At 44.8% G+C, this 27556-nt stretch overlaps 2 long non-coding RNA genes across 4 annotated transcripts in view; one reads left to right on the top strand and one right to left on the bottom strand.

The window, feature by feature from the left end:
- Positions 1–861: 861 nt before the first annotated feature.
- Positions 862–27556, bottom strand: part of LOC102553685 (uncharacterized) — a 30232-nt gene continuing 3537 nt past the window's right edge. The window contains exons 2-5 of one of the 2 annotated variants that reach the window (XR_015636038.1): positions 2697–2898; positions 2275–2397; positions 1593–1741; positions 862–1140 (exon numbers count right to left, since the gene is read on the bottom strand). This is a non-coding gene — a long non-coding RNA (uncharacterized LOC102553685). Of the gene's footprint in view, positions 1141–1592; positions 1742–2274; positions 2402–2696; positions 2899–27556 lie in introns of both variants that reach the window. The other variant, XR_015636037.1, reaches the window with a different exon arrangement.
- LOC148001700 (uncharacterized) lies at positions 5303–8352 on the top strand. Of its 2 annotated transcripts, none has more exons than XR_015636040.1 (3): positions 5303–5553; positions 6018–6104; positions 6634–8352. It is a non-coding gene; the product is annotated as an uncharacterized LOC148001700 (long non-coding RNA). The 2 variants fall into 2 exon arrangements; XR_015636039.1 differs by having other exon boundaries at positions 5318–5553; positions 5892–6104.

Here is a 27556-nt window from a genome sequence, read left to right as displayed (position 1 = left end):
TTACATAGTGAGATGCTGTCTTGATTCAATCAATATCAATCTATCAATGATGAAGGTGATGATACAAAAAATAAACGATACTTTTCAGTTTGTTGTGTTACACAGTGTACACACATGCACTCTGCGGCTCAAGTATGGAGGTCAGAGAACAACTTCCAGGAGTTGGCTCTCTCCTTGCACTGTGTGGATTCTGGGGTTGAACTCAGGTCATCTGTCATGGTGACAAATATCTGTAGCAGCTGAGCCATCTATTGGCCCCTAATTTTTGTTTTTAAGATTTAATATTTTTTGTTTTGTTTTTTCATTGAGACAGAGTTTCACTATAGCCCTAGTGAGTCTAGAAACTCAAAGTAGTCTTTGATCACACGTCTTTTACAGGGCTTACAAGTGGGCTGCCATACCTGCCCAGCATTTACACCGATTCTGAAAATTGGAAGTCAGTTCCTCATACTTTTATGGAAAGCATTTTATCCACAGAGCCATCTCTCCAGCTCATATCAATAAATCTTCATTTGACTAATGATTCTGCTGTTTTGAAAATTAAATATACTTAATTCAAAGCATTTAAAACCAATTCCAAGATTTAGATTCCTTCTGTTAGAATTAATATAATTTTAGAGCATAATAAAATGATATCAGGATAGAAGTGAGCGTGTGTTGTGTGTGTGTGTGTATGTGTGTGTTTGTGTTTGTGTATGTGTGTGTCCAGCATACAGGCAGAAATTTGCATATGACGGAGAAGACTGTTCTAAACAACACTCTCTCAGGTTCTTGCCTTACTGCATGAAGAAGGCTTTTCCATGGTTCTCATCTTCTCCAGGGAAATCACTAACCAATACATACCAATAGCTATGACAGAACTTTGTTCAGGAAAGAGTTTTATTTAGTAAAGCAAAGTAATACATACATCCCAGAGTGGACTGGTGGGAGGAGGTATGTAGCAACACACTGGGGTTTAAAGAACTTTTTCTGTGAATGTTTACGAGGTGGGTGGCACTCATAGGGCTAGGCTGGAACTCCCCCACCTCCCTCCCAAATCATGTTGGATCAGATTTCCCAGTTATAGTAATTCCTCCCATGATCTTCTTGAAGAGCCCAAACAGGGGCAGGCCCAGTGGTATACACTTTTAATCTCAGCACCTGGGAGGCAGAAACAGGAGGATTTCTCTGAGTTTGAGGCTAGCTAGTCTGGTTTACGAAGTGAATTCCAGAACAGTCAGAGCTGAAGAGAGAAAGAAAGAGAAGGAAAGAAAGATGGTGGGGGGGGGGAGCAGAAGAGAACAGAGACAGGCAGGCAGATAGACAAGGGAGAGAGGGATGGACGGAGGAAGAAGAAAGAGGAGGAGAAAGAAATGTCCACAAAAGGGGGAGGATAAAAAACAGAAGGAGGGTGATATTTGATGAAGCCAGAGTTGGGGATACAGACTTGTGTGTGTGTGTGTATACGGCAACTGAGAAGGTTCCATGGTGCCTTAGTTTTTGATAGAACAGGAAGAACCTGTGAACAACTTCAAGGAAGTTTAGCCACACAGAGGCACTCTGACCACCAGATGACAAAGCCACCAAGACACAGCTGCAGTTTCCTTGCTTACCCCATCAAATGGTTTCCTTGGTTACTCCAACCAATCCCTTGTTTTTCTGTTCTCACTTCTAGGTACTCAAGTGGCTTGGACTGTGGACTCTGTTTTTGTTGTCCTTCCCAGAAAGTCGGTATCAACTAGCGATATCAGCACCAAGAGTCCTGTGGCATGTTTGAAGAACACACACTCTAATAATACATTTTAAAAATTAAGGCCACCAAGGTGGCTCAGCAGATAAAGGCAACTTGCCCCCAAGCCTGTTGCCCTAGGATCCACATGCTGGAAGGAGAAAATTTATCCTTCCTCTGGCCTCCACATGCACACAGTGGCACACACATATTATACGCACAAAACTATGTGATTTTTTTAAAAAATATCATTTAGGTTTTTGAGAACTTCAGACATTGTATTTTGCTCATACCTATCCCTTCCCCATCTCCTTCCAGATCTACCCCACATCTCCTTCCCATCCAACTTTGTGTCTTTATCATTGTCATTGTCGTCATCACCACCACCACCACCACCACCACCACCATCATCATCATCATCATCATCATCTTTAAACCATGAAGTTCAATTTGGGCTGCCTGTGTACTTTTGGGTGTGTGGGCTACACACTGGAGTGTGTTTGACCCACTGGAGGCCGTGCCCTTAAAAGAAAATATCTCTTCCTCTATTGGCAGCTGTGACTTACCAATTGCAACGAGCAAAGGCTGAGACTTTGTGCTCACTCCCCCTCCATGCTGGATTTCATGTGGCTTCAGCTTTCCCAAGTCTTGTGCACTCTGTCCCAAAGCTGTGAGTTCATGTGTCGCAGCTGCCTTGTACGAATAACAAATTTTTGAAAGAATAATTCTGTCAAGTCAATTTGGCCAACATTCCCCTAACCCAGACCCCATTTTTATCTTAACGTCCTATTCACTGAACCCCTTCTTTCTTCTATGGCACTAGGTCCCCATTTGTCCTTGTCGAATTCAGAATTGAGCACGATGTTGCTTCTACTCATTATGGTAACTCCTGAATGACACCCGTTTTTAACACATAACTGTCCAGCTCTGGTTTTTCTTTAATACTCATGGGAAGGTTATTGGGATCACTGGCAGGAACAGTAAATACCTCTAATCAGTGTAGGTGACTTGACTGGCAGAGAAATATGCTGAATTATGTTGCAAATGCTGCAAGGGTCTCCTCTGATCCTGCGAGGAATTCTAGGGCTGGAGTGGTCCTTCAGAGATGCCCCAAGTACAGGAAGGGTCTGGACCTCTGCTTCCTCAGCCTCTCCCTCATGAGACCATGTGAAGAACATATATCAAATGTGCTGGAGGAATATTTGAAGTGAAGTAATTCTTAGGGAACCCGAGGCAATCCTTTTATAAGGACTAAATAAAACAATAATGAATTAGTCATTTATGAAACCCTTTCTGAGGTCCTGTGACCTCTGCTACCTGACAGCCATGTATCCTAGCAACAGCCTCTGGGCTTTATGCCGGGCTTGCATCATCTCCCCCAGGGTAAGAGCATCACTTTTAATGGGCTCTATTATTTCTTCCTCTCCTGGAAAAAAGAACAGGTTTGTTTGTTTGCAAATGGATCCTCTTCCCAGGAAGCTGGTCTGAGGGATAAAGGTATCTGTGCTCATTAGGAAACTCAAGGGGATGTGGCAAAGAGTGTTGGCGAGCTTTCTCTGTTGTTTTGGTTTGATTTGGGTCTTGAGCTAGAGACCCCTGTTACCCAGGCTGGCTTTGAACTGGTCCTCCTGTCTCCACCTCCCAAGGACTGAGATTGTAGGTGTGCACCACCATGTTTGGATTCTGAGCTCTTTAATTAAGACAAAAACAGTTAACAACAACAACAAAAATCTTTTAAAGATTTTTCTCTATTTATAAGATTTAAAAGTTTTTTATTACATTTATGTGTGTGTGTATGTATGTGTGCATTTATGTATGCATCAACATACCATACCACATGTATGGAGAGCAGAGGACAACTTGGGGAGCTGCTTCTCTCCCTCAGGTTTGCCTGGCAATGGCTTCTACCCAGTTAGCCATTTTGCCAGTTTTTCAAAAACTCTTGACACTATACAGAAAAAGATAGGTGCCACCTCCTTGGTCTTTGCCAGTCTCTCAAAATGTCAACACACTTATTTTCTGGGGTTTTGTTTATTGAGATAGGATCAACTATGTACTTACTCTGGGCTGGCCTGGAACTTACCATGTAAACCAGGCTGGCTTTCAACTCACAGAGATTCTCCTGTTTCTGCCCTCCAAGTGCTGGGACTAAGGGCCCATGCCACCATGCCCAGGTATGCTTCTCTTTTAAAATAGGCACTGACTGGTCTCTGGTATTGTTACATCATCACAACATATAATATGGCAATAGACCTAGGCTAGTTACAGCTGGGTCTCTTGCTTTGAATGCTCTGCCGTTGGAACAAAGCTCAAAGCTTTGTAGGAGAAATGAATGGCTAAGGGATGTCTGTCTACAGTGTAAGCCTCAACCCAGGAAAGCTCTTGTAAGTGGGTCTCTATCACTTCTGTTAGCCCTATGTCAGTCACTTCCTTTTACTGCAATCTGACAGAAGCAATCAAATTTCCTCCTTGACTTTGCAGTCGCCATCTCTACCACCCGGAGCACCCTCTGCTAACCCAGCACCTCCCAACCTTCTTGGATTTCTAGCTCTGTGAAGCCTCCCCTAATCTCCTCAGTGCACTCTGGGTCATTCACCTTTGACCTGTCCTGGTCTTGGTTATACCTTGCAGTTGTTCAATAAACATCGATTGAATGAAGGATACTGATTGAACGAATCTTTTTTTTCATTCAGACGTGTCTCTTCTTTGAGCCTTCAGATCTCTGCCACTGCTCACACCTTAAATCATCTTTTTTATCACAGAGTCACTTTAAAGTGTCCTTAGTACATATAATCTTTCTAAATAGTGGGATTGAGTTGCTAATGAATTTGAGCCAGAAGCTGTTTTCTATGGAATGTAATTTTGTGCAAGCTCAAACCCCCTAATTTGATATTTAATCTCATAATATCCTGTCCCATGGTATCTATGATAAATAATTCTCTTTCGCTTCTGGGCATTTTGCATACATTTTCTTGCTGTCAAATGATCATGCATGCTATCCAACGATAGGGACACTTAGAAATGCTAATTTGTATCAGACTAATACTAGTTAGGGTGTGTGTACAGAAAAAATATTCAAATGAAAGCAGTGGGATAGAGGAATGGGATAAAAATATTAAGTAGAAGAAGATAAAATATAGAATGCAATTGACCCCAGGGCAGGGGAAGCAAATACAGAATCATCTTAGGTGGAAGAGGTATTTAGACTCAGATTTAAATAATGTTAATTTACAAAAAGCTTATACTCTCTCTGATTCATTCAAACTCAAGTGTAAAAAAATCCATTTTCACAAGTTTCCAGGCTTAGCAAGTGGCATCCGACTGGGGAGCACTATGCTGTGGTCTGACTGGCAATGGTTCCCACCCTTTGGAGGGAAGCGGGCAGTGGGAATCTCTGGCCCTCTGCTGTGTGACAGGTGTCAGCTAGCACATGGAGACAGACAGAAAATGCCTACATGATGACGGAATGGGACTGGGGTGGAATCTTTTTATACCCAGAGAATAAGGCTTTAGTGGACGGCATGCATCTTATGAGGGAAAAACAAACACAGTAAAAACCAAACAAACCCAAACGAAGGCAATAAAGGGGAAGGAGGGTACAAGGAAGGAGGAGAGGAAGAGAAGGGAGAAACTGCCACCTGCAGAGTTAATGGAGTCTGAAATTGCTTACCCTGGAGCTCCGGCTTCTAGGAAGCCCCGCCTCATTTCTTTGAACTACAACTCGCATCCTTACTCTAGAGCAATGAATGCATCCTTGTTCTGACAGAAGTTTAAAATGTTTACTTCGTATGGATCAGGCAGCTTCTCCATTCTTTGTCTTGGGTCATCTATTTTACAGGACCGAGGTAACTATGTCGTCCCACGGTTTCGTTGTCCGGTGCCTCTACTCCGTCCTCTACTCCTCTACTCCGTCCTCTACTCCGTCCTTAGAACTGCAGCTAAGGGCAAGATTTAGGGCTGCCTGGGCAGAGGAGGGTCGAGTAACAGGATGTGTTTAACGAAGGTTTGCATGGCTGTTTTCCCAAGGATCCTTCTCTACGTTTGAATACAGTACGCACCTTTTATAATATCAGATTGGGACGGCTAAGGCTGCCTAACACGGGCAAAGCAAACCTGCAGAGAAGTTGTTGGCTTTCCAGCCTTGTGGTCTCTGGGTGTGACTCTGTCCCTCTTTAATTCTCAGTGGAAATGTTATCACCACGGGCCACTATTAAAACCTGCTTTCAGGAACGGAGTTAATGAACTCATACCACAGGCCACTATCCGAATCTGCCTTCAGGAACGGAGTTAATGAACTGATTCACTACAGGTGCTAAGGCGAAAGAAGAAAGTTACCTCTCAGCTTGTAACGGGATTCATGATTATTTGGACGCCTAAGACAATGAGTACTGGAGAGGTAAGGGGAGGGGGGGAGAAAAGGAAGAGGGAGGGAGGGAGGAAGGGGAGGGAGAAGGGAAGTGGAGAGAAGACAAGTCAGAGAAAGCAAGGGGGAGGTTTGGGGGGATAGGAAAAGCTTTCTTAGAAACTAAGATTTTATACTTCCCAGAATTCAACTTACCACAGAATACCTCTTTACCAGGTTTGGGAAAGGATTGTTGCAATTCAAAATAAACCATGTCTGCTGTTTTCTGGACTGAGCTATTATGGACGTGCAATCAAATCTACCTTTATTGAGCACTTACTGTGTGCTAAGTACTATATAAGCCATTATTTTCTTTTACTCTCACATTTGTGTAGAATACCATTCAGGATTCTTTCAGCTGATTTAAATCGAATGGGCAGAATTGAAGAGTGTTTCTTGGCTAATAACAAGCTGGGAGGGCCAGACAAAGGGATGGCTCCTGGTGGTGGGACTTAAACATCACCAGAACCTGTCTCCCTCCATCAGGGATCCATCTTCTTTCCTGTGCTGACTTTGTCCTCAGGTTCCCTATAGACGCACATGGCTGGCCAGCCAACTTCTCCAGAGTCTGCATTTCAGTAGAAAACAGCCTTCAAGACCTCGGTTGAGCTTGAGTACTCAGAAGCTCTCAGTGGAAAACCGTCATGGGCCCAGCTCTGAACCACCCTGTGACTGGGGGCTCTCACATTGGTCCTGTCAAGCCCTAGATTAAGTTGGTTGGAGCACAAGCAGAGCACGGGGTAGAGAGAAGGGGAGAAGGATCCTCAAATGGAAATTATGGAAAAAGGCAATAAGAAACATGCATGACCTCGCTACATGTTAGGCTGAGTTTGACTGAGGGAAAATAGTGGTTCCAGCAGGGGGTTTGCATAACTCACCAAAGGTTACTGCTAGAAACTGTCAGGACAGAGAGCTGAATCCTTATTTATCATATTTAACAAGCTATAGCTGTTGTTCCACTTATTCAGAGGAAACCTGTTTGATCTTTAAATAAAAACAAAAATACAGTAATTAGAGTGAATGAGTCAAATTTTCCATAATGAAAAATCTTCCCTTAACTTGTCCTGCAGATTTGTCCCAGGAGGCAGCCTAGAAGAAACCCTCTGAGGAGACACAACTGTCTTCTCAGTAGTCACAGCCAAGTTACATTGCCAAGGGAGAGAACGAGAAGCTGTTTCTAAAGACACAGGGCTGCTTTTGAATTCATCCTTGGGACAATTTGAACACTGTGCAGGCTTCAAGAAAAGCAAATCACTAGGTGAATTCTTCACATAGCACTTACTTCCACACGAATCTTGGATGGACTGAGCTGCCTCCTGGGGGGGGACTTTGAAATAGCCATTCAGAGATCTTGTCACGGCTGAGCTGTTCTGATTTTGTTGTTGTTGTTTTGTGGGGTTTTGGTGTTTGTTTGAGACAGTGTTTTTCCGTGTAGCTCTGGCTGTGGAACTCTGTAGGATGAGATAAACCGTCTACCCTTACGGATTCTAGTTTTCGACTATTAAAAATCATTTAATGTCATGTGGACGGGTATCTTGCCTGCATGTAAGTAAGTCTGTGTGCCAGGCAAATGCTTAGTATCCTCAAAGACTGTCAGATCTCCTGGAACTGGAGTCACAGATAGTCGTAAACTGCCATGTGGGGGCTGGGAACTGAACCTGGGTTCTCTAGAGGAACAGCCAGTGTTGGTAACTGTTGAGTCATCTCTTGAGCCCCTAAAAGTAATTATTTTTCAAATGAAGTTTCCTGAATCCCCAACTAGCCAGTCTCTAATTCACCTGTGGCCACAGACAACCTTGGACAGTGCAGACGACCTTGGACAGTGCAGATGACCTTGAACAGTGCAGATGACCTTGGACAGCTGTTCTTCCACTGGGTGCCGGGAGTCTATTTCTGCAGACTTATTCATCTATAAATCTCTGTAGATCGTTGTGACACACAGATCGCGTTAATAGACTCCCTTCTAAAAGCATTGTATAAATATGAAGTATTTCAATCTTCCCAAGCCAGGAATCTGAGAAGTCCCCAACAGCCTGTTGGTTTTAACAGGGCACCAAGAGGCAGCTCTGTAACAAATCCAGTTAGAGCTCAAGTCACCGTCAATGGCTGATTCTGACCATGTAACAGCTGTCTCGTTAATAAGGAAAATGACTAATGAGCAGAACACTAATGTACTTTGGATGGAAATTTGTGTGATAAATGTTTGACAAGAGCTTCTAAGCAAAAGAATCCGTTACCAAAACTCTGTATGGGCCAACTTTCTTAAAGGGAGCTTCTAGTCTGTTTGTTTTTTGTTTGTTTGTTTTGTTTTGTTTTTGTTGTTTTGTCTTGTTTGGTTTGGTTTTAGTCTCAAGTAACATATACCATGGGGTCCTCAGCACTTCCCGTTTAAGCTCCCTAAGTGCGATCACATTGTTTCCATGGGCAACAGTTTCAGGAGAAAGACCATAATGTAAAGAACACTTTAACAGAGACAAGACTAAAACAGAGTGCCAACCTGCAGGAAGGACTTTTAGATTTCAAGATCTATGGCAGATTAGAGCTGTCCCTGTTTAGGTAGACTAGTGGTCAGGCCTGTAGTCTGGTAAAGAATCTGATATTGAGGGCTCATCCTGTTTCCAAAGCTCTCCCTGACACTTTCTACCTTGCTTTATAAAGGCAAAGACCTAAACACCCTTGGTCATGTCCAGCCTGATGCTCAAAGGCAATGCTTCTTGGCCTTTCTTGACTCTCCCTGTTTACTAAACATGGACAGCACACTGCCGGTTCCTTAGATGATAGGATGCAAGGAAGCAGAGTGTTCATGATGTTATCTGGTTCCAAGTTCTTAGACTCTCAGTTTGGCAAGATCAGAGATTCCATCTGGAAAGTCTTGGACTGAGGCTTGGTCTGCCAAGGTGGTGCCTGAGCTGAAGGCTGTCTGGGAGCCTGTCCGTGGGCTGAGGGGCAAGGGTGCAGGATAGTTATGTGTTCTAAGTCTAACAAACAGCCTGAGTAAGGAACGGAGGCCATGACTCGTTTAGAATATTCTTTTCAGTATCACTGGACTACCGAAAGTGAGTAGCCAGGCAAGCCTTGAGGCAAGGATTACAAGCGCCAAGCCACGTTGGGCTACATAGTAAGACTGTCTAAAAATAAAAAAATTTAAAAGTTTTTAAATTTTCTGACAAGGTAAAGATATCAAAGCCTTTAAGCACAGAGGTAGTTCAATTTGATGTGCAGTATGTTTGTTTGTTTGGTTTGTTTTTTTTTTTTTTTTTTTTTTGGTTTTTTTTTTTTTTTTTTTTTCCCGGAGCTGGGGACCGAACCCAGGGCCTTGCACTTCCTAGGCAAGCGCTCTACCACTGAGCTAAATCCCCAGCCCCGTTTGGTTTGTTAAGACAGAGTCTGTCTGCCTCTGTCTCTGGAGTGTTCATATTGAGGGTGTGCCACCAAAACCCTCTTTTGTTGTTTATTTTGTTTTAATTTTTGTTTCTTGAGACTGTATCTGTATCTCTCTTCAGACACACCAGAAAAGGCATCAGATCTCATTACAGATGGTCATGAGCCACCATGTGGTTGCTGGGATTTGAACTCAGGACCTCGGGAAAAGCAGTCATCTCCCCAGCCCCCAGACTGTCTTTTTACTCAAAGGAAGCCTCTGACCTTACTTGGCCTCCCAAGTTCGGGTATTACAGATGCAAGCTGTCCTGCCCAGCTTCAGCCATGCCTCTTAATCAATTGCAAACAATGTATGATCAAAATAAAAGTTAGAAAATCAGGCTGACTGTCCTGTCATGGACCTTTAATTTCAGTACTTGCTAGGAGTGGAGGCAGAAAGCAGATGGGTCTCTGTGAGCTCCTGGCTAGCCACCATGTCTCAAAAAGTTTTGTTTGTTTTTTTTTTTTTTATCAGAAAGATATATATATATATATATATATATATGTGTGTGTGTGTGTGTGTGTGTGTATTATGTGTATATATTGTGTATTTTGAATATAGTGGACACATTTTTTTAACTCTTTGCCAATTTTTTTGTTTATTTGTGCTCTTCTAGAGAAAACTCCTTAGCATCTCTGGTGTGCTTCAGTCCTAAGAATAGTCTCATTTGGGGTTGGGGATTTAGCTCAGTGGTAGAGCGCTTGCCTAGCAAGCACAAGGCCCTGGGTTCGGTCCCCAGCTCCGAAAAAAAAAAAAAAAAAAAAGAATAGTCTCATTTAAGTCCAGCAAATGCCAAGTCACGTTGAATATCACATTTTCAGAGTTTCGTTCATTTTAAAGCATCTCTCATCCCCTCCCCTGCTTGCTTCAGTCTTGGAAACCTGAAGTAGGGAAGGGATTTGAACCAGCTCTTTCCCTCTTTCTCTTCTACCCACCAGATTCTTTTCCCACTCAAGTCCCTTGGGCAGAGGAAGGGTTGGGAGACGTGGTGGAGACACGTGACTGATACAGTTGTTTAGTGTGGTGGGTAACTTAGGATCTTCTGTCAGGCTGCTGTACCCTGAAAGTTGTTCTCTTCGGAAATGTCCCTTCTAACATGCCCCGAGAGTCAGCCCCTTCACTCATGAACAGGAAGTTCCATGCCTGAGTTCGTTCTCTCTCTCTCTCTCTCTCTCTCTCTCTCTCCTCTGCTCCAGCCTTGAGCCTTTGAGTTTCTCTCAATTGGCCACTATCCCTATGCCCCCCCCTAAACTCCAGGAGACAGAGGTCAAGGTCTCCAAATGGTCACACCAGGCCTCCTCATTTGGTTTAAAATGAGAAAGTCTTTCCCGTGACAGGTAGGTGGGTAGGTTATAGAGAGAATCCAGAACCACTCCCTATAAAGAAGACCCACCTTTGACTTTTAGAGCAGTAGGAATTTTTTTTTATTATTTCAAATTATGAATATGTGTGCGTGTATGTGTGTGGAGTCACAGGGAAAGCCACCTGACCTGGGCACTGGGAATGGTATTCTGGGAGAGTAGCACATGCTCTAACAGCTGTGCTCTCTCCCCAGCTCCTGCACTGACTTCTTCAACCTTCCTATGGAGGTTTCTGGCTTTCTTCCGTGTACTTTAGGTGGGTGGAGGGCTTGTACTTCGAGCCCTCTCAGCCTGCTCCACATCCAGCTCTACCCACGGCCCACTGTGGTGCGCTAGGTTTTGCTGAGTTTAGAAAACAGAAGATGGAATTTTCTTTAGAAAATGAAAATCCCCCAAGCCCCATCATTTTTGCTTGTTTTGTTTCGTGGTTCCTTTCTTCCTTAGGAAGTGTGGTGAACAAAGAGTGAGCATAAACTTAAGACAGTTTGGTGTGCGTCCTTTCAACCGCCTTGAATGTGTACACAGATAGGTAGGAGATCCTAACTACTGAGTAGAGAGATAATAGTCCGTTCTGAGTCACAGAACACTATTTTTGACATTTCCCCCCCACCAAGAGTGGAGTTTATACTCCCTTTCCTGGAACCAAGGCATGGTATGACTACTATGACCAATGGAATATAGCTTGTGACTTCTGGGGCAGGGTCATGGGAGGTCATGAGGCTTTTATTCCCTGGAGTCTACAGCACCTGAGGCATGGAACTACCACAGAACAAACATGACCACTCTGAAGCTGTGACACTGGGTCTGTCCCGGAAAGTCCAGCTCTTCAGCTCTGCAGACCGGGGGACAGTTCAAGCAAATGGAGAGGCACCGTCTAACTCCAGCATTTCTGCACACACACACACACACACACACACACACACACACACACACACACATATACATACATACAGACACATAAACACACAGACACATACACACACACAGACTCACAGACACACTCACACAGACACACTCACACAGACACATGCACACAGACACAGATGCACACAGACACAGACACACAGACACAGACACACAGTCACACACACACAGATACACACAGAGAGACACACACAGAGAAACACAGACACACACGCAGACACACACAAACACATATACACACAGACACACAGACACACACAGACACACACAGACATACACACACAGACATACACACAGACACATACACACACAGACACACACACAGACACACACCCACCCCCACAGAGCTGAAGTCACATGAAGCCTAGTTAACAAGGACAGAGAAGAGCCACTCCTGTTGTGCCTGCTCAGAATTCCTGACCCATGGCACCTGCAAGTGTAATAACCTAATGGATGTTTTAGGTCAGTGTGGGTTTGGTGGATTGTTACACAGAGGCAGTAAATAAGACTACACCTAACTATTCATATCAGAGAGTTCCTCTAACTGCACTTGGGAGGGGTCCGGTTGGGAATCAACTCTAGGGGCAGGAGGACAAGATGTCTGTCTTTTGTAGAAATTCGCACGTGAAATGAGGGTCATGTTCAGGCAGTGGTAGTCGGGGAGAGAGAGGAGGCCTACTTCTGACCCACATCCAAGGTATGAAACGAGCTAGATGTGGTGGCACAGGTCTGTAATTCTAACACTCGGGAGGTGCAGGTAGGAGGACCAGGTTCAAAACTAACCTGAACCACATGAGGGCCTGACAACAAAACAAAACATGGTAGCCATGGTGATACACAGGTATAATTTCACAGCTCAGCAGGAGGATTGTGGGTTCAAGGCCAGCCTGAGCTGTAGAGTTAAATTCCCATCTCAAGGGGTGTGGGTATGAAACATAAAAGATGGGAGACTAAGCCGTAAGGCAGGAATGTCTACCAAGTGTCTCAGCTTTTTTCTTCACCTGTGGAGTTGGCTTTCTTATCCCAGGCTATGATTACAAGGTTTAGTTTCACGGATGGGATGCTTTGAACGTGCATTGGCTGAATGTGATTAGTGTGAGACTGTGGACCACGATAATCGAGCTGTTTGATTTTATCGCACCTCCTTACATTTTAGCCTCTCATACTTAGAAAGATAGATGCAAAGTGAGGCACGGAGCGGAACCTTGCTGTTATTGTAAGCTGAGCCATTCATGCTATCAGCGAACAGGGGGCTCCTGGGTCCACCTACAGCCATCAGCCTTGGTGAGACTGGCCTCCTGTAGCCCACCAAGCAGGTGGGGTGGGAAGGACAGAACACACAGGAACCACACGAAGATAGAAAAACAATCATTCACAGACGCTTCATCAGCAGGCTTCAAGACGTACCATGCCAAGGCTAGAGGAGAGAGTGTGTGTGAAGTATAGTTTAATTCTTGTAAGAGACTGCACATGCACAAACACAGGTAGATAAAAGACTTATATGTCCCAAAGGGCCAAGACTTTTACCTTCTGCTTTGGCTGTTTTATTGAGTCCTTAATGCTTGTTTATGTTTTCTGAGCTTTTGCATACACATTATCAGAAAACAAACAAACAAACAAACAAACAAACACAACAGTCCTGTTGGAAATCCTACAGAGACTGATTGATTAGAACTGCGGTGCTCTTGGGAGATTGAAACATTGCAAGTACCAAGGCTACTTATCTTAGCTTGGGTTAGCTCTAGCCCTCTGGCAGCCATTCCTTGCCCACCTCTGTGTCAGAATTATCATCCTGTGACTAATAGATAAATATCCTGTGGGATCTATAATTTAGCAGACCACTAACTTCCACTCACCCAAAAAGCTCAGAGAGTATTTTGGGCCTGGAGAAAAGATGTTCCTGTCTCTCTGTACCTGCCTCTCTGATGGACTCGCCAACGTAGTTTACACTTGCCTTGCCTTGGTTTCCAAGACAGGGTTTCTCTGGGTGGCCCTGGCTGACCTGGAACTCACTCTGTAGACCAGGCTGACCTTGAACTCAGAGATCCACCTGCCTCTGTCTCTAGACGGCTGGGATTAGAGGTGTGTGCCACTTCTACTCAGTTTACCTTGATTTATGACTTTTTTTTTTCAATAAAGCTAGAAAAACCTTATAAAACTGCTTATGATAACCTAAGTCTGTCTTCCTGGGCCATAGTCACTCAAAAATGTCCCTAGAATAAACTTCTTATTCACAACTTTAAGATGAGAGCTAGGGTTTTTGTGTCCGTAATTCCATCCATCCTGCCCGCGCACAACCGCGCTTTTTGGAGCTTCCACCTCAGAGCGCTTTATGAGTCTTTATTTTAGGTAGGTGGTCACAGACCCAACGAAGCTGCCCTTTCCACACAGAGGGGGCCCTTTCAGAATTCCTTACTAAACATTCTCCACTATTCATCTCCTTTCCCAAGTGCCCAGCACAGACCGACCCCCATTCTCCGATCCTCTCCTCAGAGCCAGGGCTGTGGTCTAACTGATCACTAATTCCTGTGTCTCCAAATCACTTTCGGTCAGGTGCTGTCCATCCTCTTCCCCCTCCCCACCCTTCTCTAACTTCCCCTGCAGACATCAGTCTGATGTTAGAATCGGAGCCCATACAAAGTAAGCTCACGCACGATATTTGAGTAGTTAATAGCTTCATACTTGCCGGGTTTTTAAAAGAGGTTGCCCGGTTCACATTACCTGGTCTCTAATTAGTGATGTCAAAGCTCCAGTCAAATGCAGATGTTCACGCTCCCATTGAATTTGTGTGCAAATAGGTCACAACCTCTTTTAGCAAAGCAGGGAAGGTCGCCTGTAGCCAGGCGCCATCACTATTAATATCAGATGGACCAGCAACTAATTCAGTCGTGTTGATGGATGCTGAGCCGGTGCCCGGACTCCTGCCGTGTGAGCGACTGAGTCCAGAAACCAATTTCCTCCCAGCCTCAAGTGCTCCAGGTCACCCTGGTTACAGAGAAACGACTGCATCTCCTATAACCAGCGTATCCAGAATAATGTGTACAGCCAAGCAAGAAGCAAAACAAAACTGCCACCACCAACAATAGGTGTATATGAAATCTGTGTTTCTAAAAATCTACTCCAATTTCTCAGGGTAGGAGTGGGGGGATGTAAGTGACTAGGGAAACTACAAGGCAGCGCGATTACAAGAGGCATTACCAACCAAAGCTCAGACAGAGGCAGAAACGTGCATCAGCCTCTAAGCTCTAGCCATTGAGCAAACCCAAAGCAAGGCTGCTCCTGGGCTACCGAATTCTTCCCCGAGAGGTAATCATAAGACTTCTCTGTCCCCTCTGCCACACGACCCATCATCTCATACCAAAAGGTAAATGTGAGGTTTCTGTTCACATCCTGGGATATGAAGACATATGGAAACATCTCTAGGTTTTGTTCATTAAGCAAACCTTTGTTAGGACCCACTACATGCTCTGTTCCTACTGTGAGTGAAGTTATAATCTAGTGGCAGGTGGCAAAGGGAATTGGGGCAAATGACAAAGCAAAACCTTCATTAGTGAAGTCCTGAGAGAGGGTGGGAGAGAACAAAGACAGAAGGAAGAGTGCTTCGGTGTTCATGGACTGAGGGGAGACAGGTCGTGGGGAGGAGGGTAGGGAGGAGGGATGCTCTTAGGGAGGAAGAAACAGGGGAACCTGCAGTGAAATCTTCAAGAAAAATTAGTGACAGGGTGCGGAAGTGAGGTCAAGAGAGGAAGGGAAGATCACCAGTCAGCGTGTGTTCCCCCTGAAGGAAGAGTCAACACCACTGTTTATATCTTTTTCTTCATTCCCTGTTCTACTCTAAAATCACAAGTAAATGAGGGCCACATTTTGTAGCCCTTGGAAATGGAACTGGAACAAACTAACCCATGGCCTCCACACAGGTATTTCCGGGAATCTTCACTTGTCTCTTAGCCTTTTGGATTTGCCCTCATCCTACAAGCTGGATCAGAGAAAGGACAGGAAAAAAAGCTAAAGCCCCCACCTTAAGTAGTTGGCTTATGTTTTTATAATCTACTTCCAATGACATTTAGAGGAAACAGTTAATGTATCTGTTGGACTGATTGGGTTAAAATGGCCATGGAAAGGTTAGAAAGGACAAGCTACATCTCCATGATTTCCTCAAGCTTCCCTCTTCAATTAGCCTGATAATTAGGAGATGAAGTAGAACATGTTATATCCACTCAAGAACTCACACGGGAAAAACACCACTGGCTCTCACACACCCTGCACAAATCAAGCTGGCTGCGCCTGTATTCCTTTAGAATTAATTTTTAACATGGTAAATGATATGTGTGTATGGATGAGAATACAGAAGGCAGTCAGCCCCACTCACTCTTGGGAGATGATCCCAGTCAGCGCCTTGTGAATCCGCTTCCAGTATAGATGAGACACAACAGGATACATTGTACCTTGTGGCATCAGGAGAATGTATCTGTGAGTCTTAGGAAAGGCAATCTGGTAAGATGTGAAGATTAAGGGAGAAACTACATCCTGTAGTAAGCAGTTAAGTATTTAGGTTGATGTTTATTTAGAATGAGTTTGTGAAATGGGGGCTGGAGAAGGAAACAATGGGACAAGCCAGTTGCTTCCTGGAGCTAGCCATGGTACACACTGCTGCAGACGCTGTCATATGTGTTTAGTTGAAAATATTCCAAACATTTCACTGTACCATCAGCAGACTAATCAGGCACTTTCTTTGATAATTGCATAGACTCTTCCCTATATTTAACTCACCTTTTATGGATAAAGCATTTAGATTTTCCATCCCGTTTCCACTAAACATTCTTGGGTGTGTGTGTGTATGTGTGTGTGTGTGTGTGTGTGTGTGTGTGTGTGTGTGTGTGTGTTTTGTATTCTGATTATACAGAATACAAACTACATAGTGACAGTTTCTGTAACCGGGACATCTCTAGGATGAATGTTGGGCATTCTTCAAATTTAGACAGAAAACTGTCATTAATTAATACACTGTTAATATACAGCCCAGTGAACCAACGTTCAATGGCTCTGCAGTTGTGAAGGTAGAATGCTGTCTTTCGTTAACTAATAGAACCTGTGTAAGGCAGCTTCTGAGGCAGGGCAGAAAGACAGGAAATTAAGGGTACATGGAAGGGAATGGAACTCTTATGCTCGAGTCTCTTTGCCTGCTCAGAATAAAAAAAGTCTCCGGCCTAGAGAGACGGCTTGGCGGTTAAGAACACTAGCTGCTTTTGCAGAAGAATCAGGCTGTTCTCAGTCCCCACATGGTAGCTTATGATCATCAGGAACTACAGTTCCAGGCGATCCAATGCCTTCTCCTGACGTCTGTGGGCACCCAGGTATGTGTGGACACCAAGCATACATACGTGTGACAGGTATGCATGTGGTGCACAGACATGCATGTAGGCCAAATGCTCAAATAAAATAACTAAATAAATCCAGCATAAATAGATGTGCCTTGAAGGTTATTTTCATAGAAATATTCCTTTTACGTATTTCAAGTAAGAATGTTCAAATACATCCAGGGGGATCACTCAATAGGTAAAGGTGCTAGCCTCAAAAACCTGACACCCCGAATTCAGACCCCTGAACATGTGTGAAAAAACAGAGGTGGTGACATGAAGCTGTAATCCTACCATTCCCGTGGTGAAATGAGAATCGTCCAGAAACTCACAGGCAGGATATCCTAGAGAACACAGTGCAGCAACAGAAACAAGGAAGGCTGCCCCTACAAGGCGGAAGGCAAGACCCACCTCCTGCAAAGCTGACCTCCACTCCTGAACCATTTCACCTTGACACTGGAGCCAAGACTCTACAGCAGATGCAAATTAAGCAAACACATTTAGGGGGTGTGGTTTTTGGATTTTTTGAGACAGTGTTTCTCTACGTAGCTCTGGCTATCCTGGAACTCCATTTGTATACCAGGCTGGCCTCGAACTCAGAGATCTAGCTACCTCTGCTTCCCCAGTGCTGGGATTAAAGGAGTGCACACCACCACCTGGCACAATAACACTATTAATATTAAAATGGCAGTGAGCCATGATTAAGGTCCAAATAGATGTGGCCTTATTCCTACTCAGCTGTAATCCTGCAATAGTCTGGGAATCTCACAACACTATACACTTCTTATGTATGAAAGCATGCCTTAATTCGCTCATGCAAACCTGGTGACTGTGCCTCTACCATACCAGCCTCTGATCTCACCCAATTCCTCTCCTGAATCTCTCATAAGAATCCTTGTGGCCAGTGTAACCAAAATCATACACATGGTTATTGGTAAAATGCTAAACGCATACTTCTCACAGGAGCCACGCCCACCAGTGGGTTATGTATTTTCTTTACCTAAACAGCTCACTTTCCACCATAGCCAGTGTTTAAATGTTGGAAAGTTTCTTAATAATCTCCACCTGGACTTCATACTGACCTGCCCCGCCCTTTTTTTGTAACCTAATCTCACGGCAGCTAAACCGAAACAATGTTTGTGAGAGAAGGTAGATGCCATTCATTATTAGACTGGAAACACAGACCCAAAGCCAGACAAATGTAGGGCAAAGTGGAACAATTGCTTTTTCTAATAATTACTAATACAAGCACTGATAAAAATGGAGTCTCTGAAAGATCTGACAGCTCTTGTAAACAGTTTAAGAAACTTCAGGCATTTCCTCTCTGACCTCCAAACCTGCTTCATTCCTTCCAGAGTATTGCACCAAGAGAGAATGTGAACCTTCTAGCAATCTGCTTGTTGGAACCTGTGTTAATGGCACGAACGAAACATGAGTGGGTATAATTGACTTCCAAATGGTTTGCACTGTTAAACTTCTCAGCTGGAGAAGGGAGATTCTTGAACCAAGGACTACAGTAGGATCTAAATTTTTTTTGTGGAAGAAAACCTCAATATGGAAAGGGGAGCTGTTTGGGGAAGTAGAACGCTGCCACAAAACATTTATGTAACCCCCAGCATTCCCTATAAGCACAGGCAAGAACAGATCCTGTTTTCAAGGTCTAAGGCTTGGAGGCATCAGCAGGCCAGAGTTCAGGTGCTCCCTGGACTGATGCTGATTTGTGGGGCTCAACTGAGAATCTGGATTCTATCGCCATCAGTTCTGGCATGGCTTGGCTTGCTTCTTTGGGTTCTTTGTGGACTGTCCAAAGCCCTGGAGTACTAGATGCTTCTTTGCCTTCTGCCAGTATGTTCTAGCAAGTAGATGGCTTCCAATTTTCAAGACAGCTGAGGGGTGGGTGGGCTTATTTGACTCCCAGGCAGGATCAATTCTTGTTGGAAATCTGTGTGATTTCAAGGGACAACTGGTCACTCCAGACGGAAGATGAAAGCCCATATTGAACCTTGTCTGTGTGTGTTCCCTCCAGCAGTGACGATGATTTCTTGTTACGGATTACTTTCTTTTCTCTATGGGTTATTCCCTGCTCAAGAAGAAAAGCCCTTGATGGGTTAATGAATTGCCTTGCCGGGCACACTGAATCATCTGTCTTGTGTTTCTCACTAAATGGGAAGCTTTAACAGCTCAGAGCGGAGGTGTTGAGAAGCGCGTTTCTAGCTGATAGCAAGCTGTTGAAAATGCCTGGACCTGTCATCCTATCACCTAAAGGCAGTTCCGCAGGAGGGTGTTTTCCAAAGCACCCCTCCTTTCAGCTTCTGTCCATCGACTGTTCATTCAAAAGGCATATTTAATTGCCTAATTGCTTTTCAAAGTCTTAGTTGCTACAGTTTACTGCTTTGTAGTAGCAACTAGAATGGCCTTTGAGCCTTCTCCCCCGGAAATGGTGACTGGTACCCTAGATATCAATATCAATATCAACATCATCATCAGTTTCTTTTTCATTCTTGCTACATTGTTTCTCTCTTCCCTCTCCTCCCTCTCCCTCTCCCCCTCTCCCCTTTCCCTCTCCCTCTCCCCTTCTCCCTCTCCCCTCCCCCTCTCTCTCTCCTTCCCTCTCCTCCTCCCTTTCCCCTCCCCCTTCCCCTCCCCCTTTCCCTTTCCTTTTCTCCCTCCCTTCCCCTCTCCCTCTACCCCTCTCCTCCCTCTCCTCCTCCCTCTCCCCCTCCCTCTTCCCTTCCCTCTTCCCCCTCCCCCTTTCCCCTCTCTCTTTCCCTCCCTTCCCCTCTTCCTCTCCCCCACTTCCTCTCCCTCCTCCCCCTCTCCTCCCTCTCCTCCTCCCTCTCCCCCTCCCTCTCCCCCTCCTTCTTCCCCCTCCCCCTTTCCCCTCTCTCTTTCCCTCCCTTCCCCTCTTCCTCTTCCCCTCTTCCTCTCCCTCCTCCCCCTCTCCTCCCTCTCTCTCCTACCTCTCCCTCCCACCCCGTGTGTGTGTGTGTGTGTGTGTGTGTGTGTGTGTGTGTGTGCTTGCCATAGTGTATGTGTGTGCAGGCTTGGAGACAGGTGCCTTTAGCTGCTAAGTCATGCCTTTGGCCCACAATAACATCAGTTTCTCACCTGGACCTTGCTTTCATTAATGTACACATTGGTAAAAAATAGTAGACATGTATTCTGATTTTGTAAAGTGGGTGTTTTCCTCTGTCAAAAGGCTAAGATTAGTCTATAGGTCCTGACAAAGATGGTTGAGCTGTTAAGTGACAGACAGACAGACAAAAAATGGTCAAATAGTAGGCATGGCAGATGCCACTTATATAAAATATGTGGAAATACAGCATGTGTTAGTATATGAGTAAAGGAGATGAAAGCCTATGTACCATGTTTTCAATAGCTGTTAGCCTGGGGGTGGGATCGTCGGGGCTTCTTCTTAAGACAGCTGGAATTTGAGCCTTTTCACAATGCGCGTCTGTTATTTTTCTAATCCAAATGGGAAGAGGGACATCAAAATAAAGTTAGTCAGAAGGAGTCTGTTGAATTCTTAACCTTATCATCAAACAGGCTCAACTAACTAACGCAGTTAGAAACCGTTCAACAGCCGGGCATGAACTGTACCTGGGGTAAAAGGCAGCAGATTACAGATTAATAAATATTACGAACATGTTTCAGATGAATGGGTATCAGGTATACGTTTATTTGGGCAGAGGAAAGAGGCAAATGCCAAAAAAGAATTTTCTGTTTTTCATGAAAATCAAACTCTTGTTTAAAAACAGACTCGGAGCTGGGAAGATGACTCCGTGGTTAAAAGCACTCTGCTATGCTTGCAAGAGGATCTGGGTTTGGTTCCCAGCGCCCGCACGGTGGCTTATTTTTTTTTTAAAGATTTATTTATTTTATTTATATGAGTACACTGTAGCTGTTTTCAGGGGCATCGGATCCCATTACAGATGGTTGTGAGCCACCATGTGGTTGCTGGGAATTGAACTCAGGACCTCTGGAAGAGCAGTCAGTGCTCTTAACTGCTGAGCCATCTCTCCAGCCCCGCACGGTGGCTTATAACTGTCTGTAATTCCAGTTCTAGGGATCCAGTACCACCCTCTGACTTCTGAGGGAACCAGGCACACACTTGGTGCACACAGGCAGGCAAGCACTACACCCATACACACAAAACAAAAATATCTAAGAAAACAAGCATGCTTATTATTTAGTCGGCTTAAGGAAATGTTGCTTCTTAATTTAAAAATTTACTTGTATGTATGTGCCCATGCTTCTGCCACATGTGTATGGGTGCCCAAAAGAGGCCAGAAGAGAGCCTAGGACCCCCATGGAGCTGGAGTTTTAGGCAGATAAGAGCCATCTGACATGGGTGCCTGGTGGAATTCAGGCTGTCTGTAGTGCAGACAGCGCTCTTAATTGCTGAACCCGTCTCTCCCACTGAGTAAGTGTGAAAGAAATACACTGTCTTTTCTATCAAGGAGTTAATTAAATAAAGCAAAAATTTCATTTAAAAAATGCAAAGAAGCTGCATCACAGAGATTCAAATTCTTCCAGGGTCGGCAGCAAAACACGTGCTCAAGTTTGCACTCAGTGCTCAAATCGCTTTCTACTTATCAACTGTGCTTCTTCAAGTCCACCAGCTGCCTAAGAATGGGAGGCTGAGCTCTGACCATCTAGAGAGTGTGGCCCAGGACCCTTGCTGGGTGTGCAGGCTGGCTTCACTTGGCATTGTACTAACCTGTCCACAGAAGCAAAACTTTTTGGCATGCTGAAAGAGTTCAGATTCTGTGGTCACCTTCTTGGGATCCCAGACCCATATCTAACACCACAGTCCCAAGGAGCATTTTAACCTAAGACAGTGTTTGTGTTCGTGTGCATGCATGTGTGTGAGTGTGTGCCTGTGTGTGTGTGTGTGTGTGTGTGTGTGAGAGAGAGAGAGAGACAGAGACAGAGACAGAGAGACAGAGAGAGAGAGACAGAGACAGAGACAGAGAGACAGAGAGAGACACAGAGAGAGAGAGCTCAATGTGCAAGCCTGGTGATCTTAGTTTGATTCTTTGGAACTCATGCCATGAGAAGGAGCAAATAAGGAGTCCTCTGACTCCATACACATAAGGTGACACATGTGCAACCCCCCATACCATATATACATCCAGCAACAGTAGGAGGAGGAGGAGGAGCAGGAGTAATAAAAACAACAGTAAATGGAATTATTTTGGAAGAATACTTATTTTGTTACGTAACATGAAGCAGCTTAGGAAAATGTCAAGTGAAATGTGAAATATTGGTCAGTACTACCTAATGGCAACTAGCTGGTAGGCATAGTTTATTTCATTGTCTCGGGTCTAACAGACTTGTTCTGTGGTTTGTGAGTTATCCCTGTGTAGAGTAGTACTTGGTTTTAAAGACTTGAACCTACTTCTCCCTCACTATTCTTGCTATTTGCTTTTGGATACGCTCTTAACCCTCTGGAGTTCCAGTTTTTGAAGCCAAGGCATTAGGATGAGCAGCATTACTCAGCGTTCTTATAAGGCCTAACTAACAGAATGTACCTATCTTTTGAGGAAATCAAACCAACAGAATTCAATGACTTGCCTGTCGATGGAAAAGACCATTGCAGACAGGAATTCCCTTAATGACCGTGCCCTAGACAAGTCTGTACTTGGTCTCACAGAAAAGAGTGGAAGTTGAAAGTTCTGTTCCTCTATTTCGTTTTATTTGTTATAATTTTTTTAAATTTTTGGGTGACACAATAATTATACACATTTATAGAGCGCAATTATAATTGTGCAAACTTATAGACACCATCTTACAACATACACACATGCACACACCACTTTTTGGTAATGATCAATAGGTAGGAAGGTAGAGGCAGGATTCAAAAAAATCGAATGGCCATCACTGATGACCCTTTTAAGATTGCCAGACGGGCTTGCCATCCCTCGTTCTCTCTTTCATCTATAGGGTATGTGTCATGTTCCTTGCAATGGAGACCTGACCCTTTCCTTCAGTAATTTGGAAATCTTTCTTCTGGGGCCCTCACCCAGGCCATCTCGGATCTCTTTTTCTGTCTTTATTTATAGATCCTTAAACTCATGTCTTTTCCCCTCTGCCTAGAACATTTTGGATTGGTACAGTATGTGACTGCCATGTTCTCGTGCTGTTTTGCTTGGGACACTGCCTCAGTGACCTTTTTACTCTGTCTGATGCTATAGACCATCCCCTCCAAGTCTGCGCATTTAGGGGTTTGCCCCTCAGCCTTCACTCTGCCCAAATTTAAAGCGCACTTAGTTCCTAAGAGTACAGAGTCCACACAGTAGACGAAGAGTCAAAGAGAGGTCTGCTTGAGAGAGCAGTCAAGGGAAAGGAACAGTAGATGAAGAACAGAAAAGAGGAGCAAAGACTGATGGGACAAGTAAGTGTGCAGAGAGAGCAGAAGAGGCTTACGGATGTAGGTGAGTGGACAAGAGGGAAAGAGGTGGCGATGAGGTAGGCTAGGCAGAGTTAAATTTGTAGGTGAGGGTTCTTCTGAGAGTGAGGGTTATGGGAGGCTGGGAAAGACAGTTAAGGGCTGGTTAAGGCTAGGACAGTCACTCATGGGAAAGGCAGAGTGATCTAAGCAAGAAACAAGGTTATAGGCAGCCTCATGAGGCTGGTGGAAACTGGAGACTTAACATTTGCAGTGGTAATCACTGCGTGAAGAACTTGAGGGCTGTCTCCCGGTGCTGTCTCCTAAGATCCCGGCCGACTCGGTTCTGATGGTTAAAGCCTGAGTTCACACAGCCTGCCCAAGGGCCAGACACACTGTAAAATGGCTATTTTAGAACAGCAGCCAGTTCTAGCTCCCTGCCAGCATTCTTCTCAGTTTCCAGCCCACTCCCTTCAAACATTTCTCCCAACCATACTTCCATCAGCTCCCCAACAGTCTGCTTAAACACACCCTTGTCCCAGTTTTCCCAATCAATCCTAGCAGCTCCAAACTATAACAACTGCTCAGCTCAGCTTCTCCTGGTTCAGCTGTCTCCTAACCGTATCTTCTGCGCCAACTGCCTTTTCTTTTCTGTCTGCTAGCCCAATCCCCCCTTTCCTTCAGTCACTCATCACACACACACACACACACACACACACACACACACACACACACACACACACACAGTTATGGTTTGTATATATGCTCAGCCCAGGGAATGTCACTATTAGATGTGGTCCTGTTGGAGTAGGTGGGGCCTTGTTGGAGTGGGTGTGTCACTGTGGGCGTGGGCTTTAAAGCCCTCATCTTTGCTGCCTGGAGGTCAGTCTTCCACTAGCCAACTTCAGATGAAGATGTAGAACTCTCAGTTCCTCCTGCACCATGCCTGCCTGGATGCTGCCATGTTCTCGCCTTGGTGATAATGGACTGAACCTTTGAACCTGTAAGCCAGCCCCAATTAAATGTTGTTCTTATAAGAGTTGCCTTAGCCATGGTGTCTATTCACAGGGATAAAACCCTAACTAAGACATGCACATACAAATACATATATACATATATAACCTATCGTGTTCCCAGAAATCCAAGAGGCAACCAACTCTGAAGGTCACAAGGCCAAGCCATTCTAACAGCTAATAATTCTTTTTTTTTTTTTTTTTATTTCGGAGCTGGGGACCGAACCCAGGCAAGCGCTCTACCACTGAGCTCCCCAACCCTCTTAAAGGGCCAGTTGACTAGCAACTGGGGATCCTTTAAGGAAAAGGCCAGGCACACAAGATAAATCACACTGCAACACTGACCTCAGGACTCTGCAAGGGTCCACGTGAAAGGGTCCTTAATGTCCTTGCAACTCACCTCTGTGTCGTATGAAAGGAAGCAGGTGCCCTGCATGCCACATACATGAATCTGAACAAATAGTATATGATATGCAGGAAATGTTATTTTACATGATTGAATCCTTACTCGCTGCATAACCAATTCCATTCCAATTAAGCTCAAATCTAGACCCAGCCTGTTTCCTGCTATAACTGGAAATTTCCATGGTTCTCATGACTCAGCTGTTCCTCCCCTAATGGAGGCGAAGTATATGGGTTTCCTGGTCTCTCTGTCACATGGACGAACATGGGATGTTATTGCATAGGCCAAGCTTCGAACGCTAAAGTTTGACTCAATTGGCATGCACTGGCCAAGCCATTAACAAGCTCCAGCAGGTTAAATCCGTGTCAGCTGTTCTGCAGCAAGACTCTGGATGCTGGCCCATGACCTGCCTGGAAGAGTAACTGCTGAGTGTTATTCCGTGACCCGGCTGAACCCTTAGAATGAAGTGTCTGAAAATGCCCAGGGACTGAAGGCAGAGCTGCTGCCACTCTTCTGGGGCAAAGTATTACTCTATACAAGGGTGCCCTGTTTGGGGGAAACCCCACATCCTCCTCTTAGAAATACTGTGCTTCCCCACCAGGGAAAGGCGCCAGAACTGAAGGGATCCTGCTTACTTCCCTTGACTGTCCACAAACCTTCCTTAAAAAAGACACTCCTGTGCCTGCCACAGGCCCAACGTTTCCCTACACGCTAAACTCAGTGAATTCAACGGATCCTTTTTGCTATCTATTGCATGATGAACTGGATACAAGAGTATTTGCTTACCAGAATTTATGACTTCCTTCTCCCTTGGGTGATTGAATGCCCATGTCTATGGCTACTCCGATGGTCAGGATAGATCATATGTAACATATCACTATCACGTAATGGTCATAGTTTTGACAGTGTTATATGTATATTCTGTTGAACCTGGCATGTCTTCCAGTGAGTGACATACCATATCTTGTATACTGAGTGGTCAGGCATACGATCTGGGAACAACTCAAACATATAAGACCCATTCGATCCAGACTGACCTGGCTTCTGAGTTAATGAGCAACACGGGAAAGTGATGAGCAAAAGACCAAGGAGGTGCTTATTGCTTGAAAGGAGGCAGGGGGAGGGGAAGGGCTAGGAAGATAGCTCAATATATAAAGTGCTTGCCACACACAAATGAGGACCAGAGTTCGATTCTCAGAATGTATGTCTTACTAAGGGTTTCATTGCTGTGAAGAGACACCAAGACCAAGGCAACTCTTACAAAGGCAAACATTTCATTGGGGCTGGCTTTCACTTTCAGAGGTTCAGTCCATTATCATCATGACAGGAAGCATGGCAGCTGTCAGACAGACACCGGGCTGGAATTGCTGAGAGTTCTACATCTTGATCAGAGGGTAGCCAAGAGGAGATTCTCATTCCTCACTGGGCAGAGCCTGAGCATAGGAGCCTCAAAAGCTCACCCCGCAGTGACACAGTTCCTCTAAAAAGGCTACACCTTCTCTAATAAGGCCACACATTTTAATAATGCCACTTCCCATGGGCCAAGCATATTCAAACCACCACTCCATGTTTAAAAAGCTTGATGCAGTGGCATGTGCTTACTATAAATCCCAGCGCTGGGGAATCTCAGGCAGACGTGTGGAGCTCTCTAGCCAGTCAACTAAGCCTAACAGTAGAACTCAAGCCAGTGAGAGACCTCGCCTCCAAAAACACAAGGTGGCTGGCACCGCGACGGAACAAGACTCCAAGTTGTCTTCTGACCGCCAAACCCCACTCATGTAGATCCCTGCTTCCACACATGCACATATACAAACAGGAAGAGGAAGTGGGACAAAAGTGGGCTGGTTATTACACACACAACTCTGCTCTAAGGATATAGGATATATAAGTAAGTTTCTCTCTTCTGCATACCACACTCATGTAAATCTATTTGGTCATTCGGGGGTAGGAGTTAACCCATCTCTAAGTCAGATACGATGACACACACCTTTATTCTCAGCACTCGGGAGGGAGAGGCAGTGGATCTCTGACTTTGAGGCCAACCTGATCTCCAGAGTGAGTTCCAGGGCAGCTAGAGCTACATAGAGAACCTCTGCCTCAAAACAAAACAAAAGCAAACAGGAAAGAAACATTGGGTGCTGGAGAGATGGTTAGGCAGGTGAAGAGTGATTACTGCTCTTGTAGGGAGCCTGGATCCAGTACCCAGCACCTAGTCAGGCAGCTCACATCCACCTCTAACTCCAGTTCCAGGGGATCTGGCATCTTCTTCCAAACTCTGCAGACACTCGGACACATGGGGTGCTCATAAACTCCCAAAGACACTCACGTGTATACTTTCATGAATCAATGCATTAATTAATTTTTTAAAAAAGGATAAAACGGGGGCTGGAGAGCTGTTGTGGAAAGTAAAGTAGCTGCCACACAAGCGTGAGGACGAGAGTCCAGATTCCCGTATAAAAATGCCGAGAGTGGTGGCATATGTCTGTCATTCAATGCTGGGAAGACAACGACAGGGGAATCCCTGATAATCACTATCCAGCCAGACCAGCCAAATGGGTGAGCTCAGGGTTAAGGAA

Source organism: Rattus norvegicus, chromosome 13, assembly GCF_021556685.1.
Source record: "Rattus norvegicus strain SHRSP/BbbUtx chromosome 13, alternate assembly SHRSP_T2T, whole genome shotgun sequence".
Taxonomy (NCBI): Eukaryota; Metazoa; Chordata; class Mammalia; order Rodentia; family Muridae; genus Rattus; species Rattus norvegicus.
This window is presented reverse-complemented; position numbering and strand designations above follow the sequence as displayed.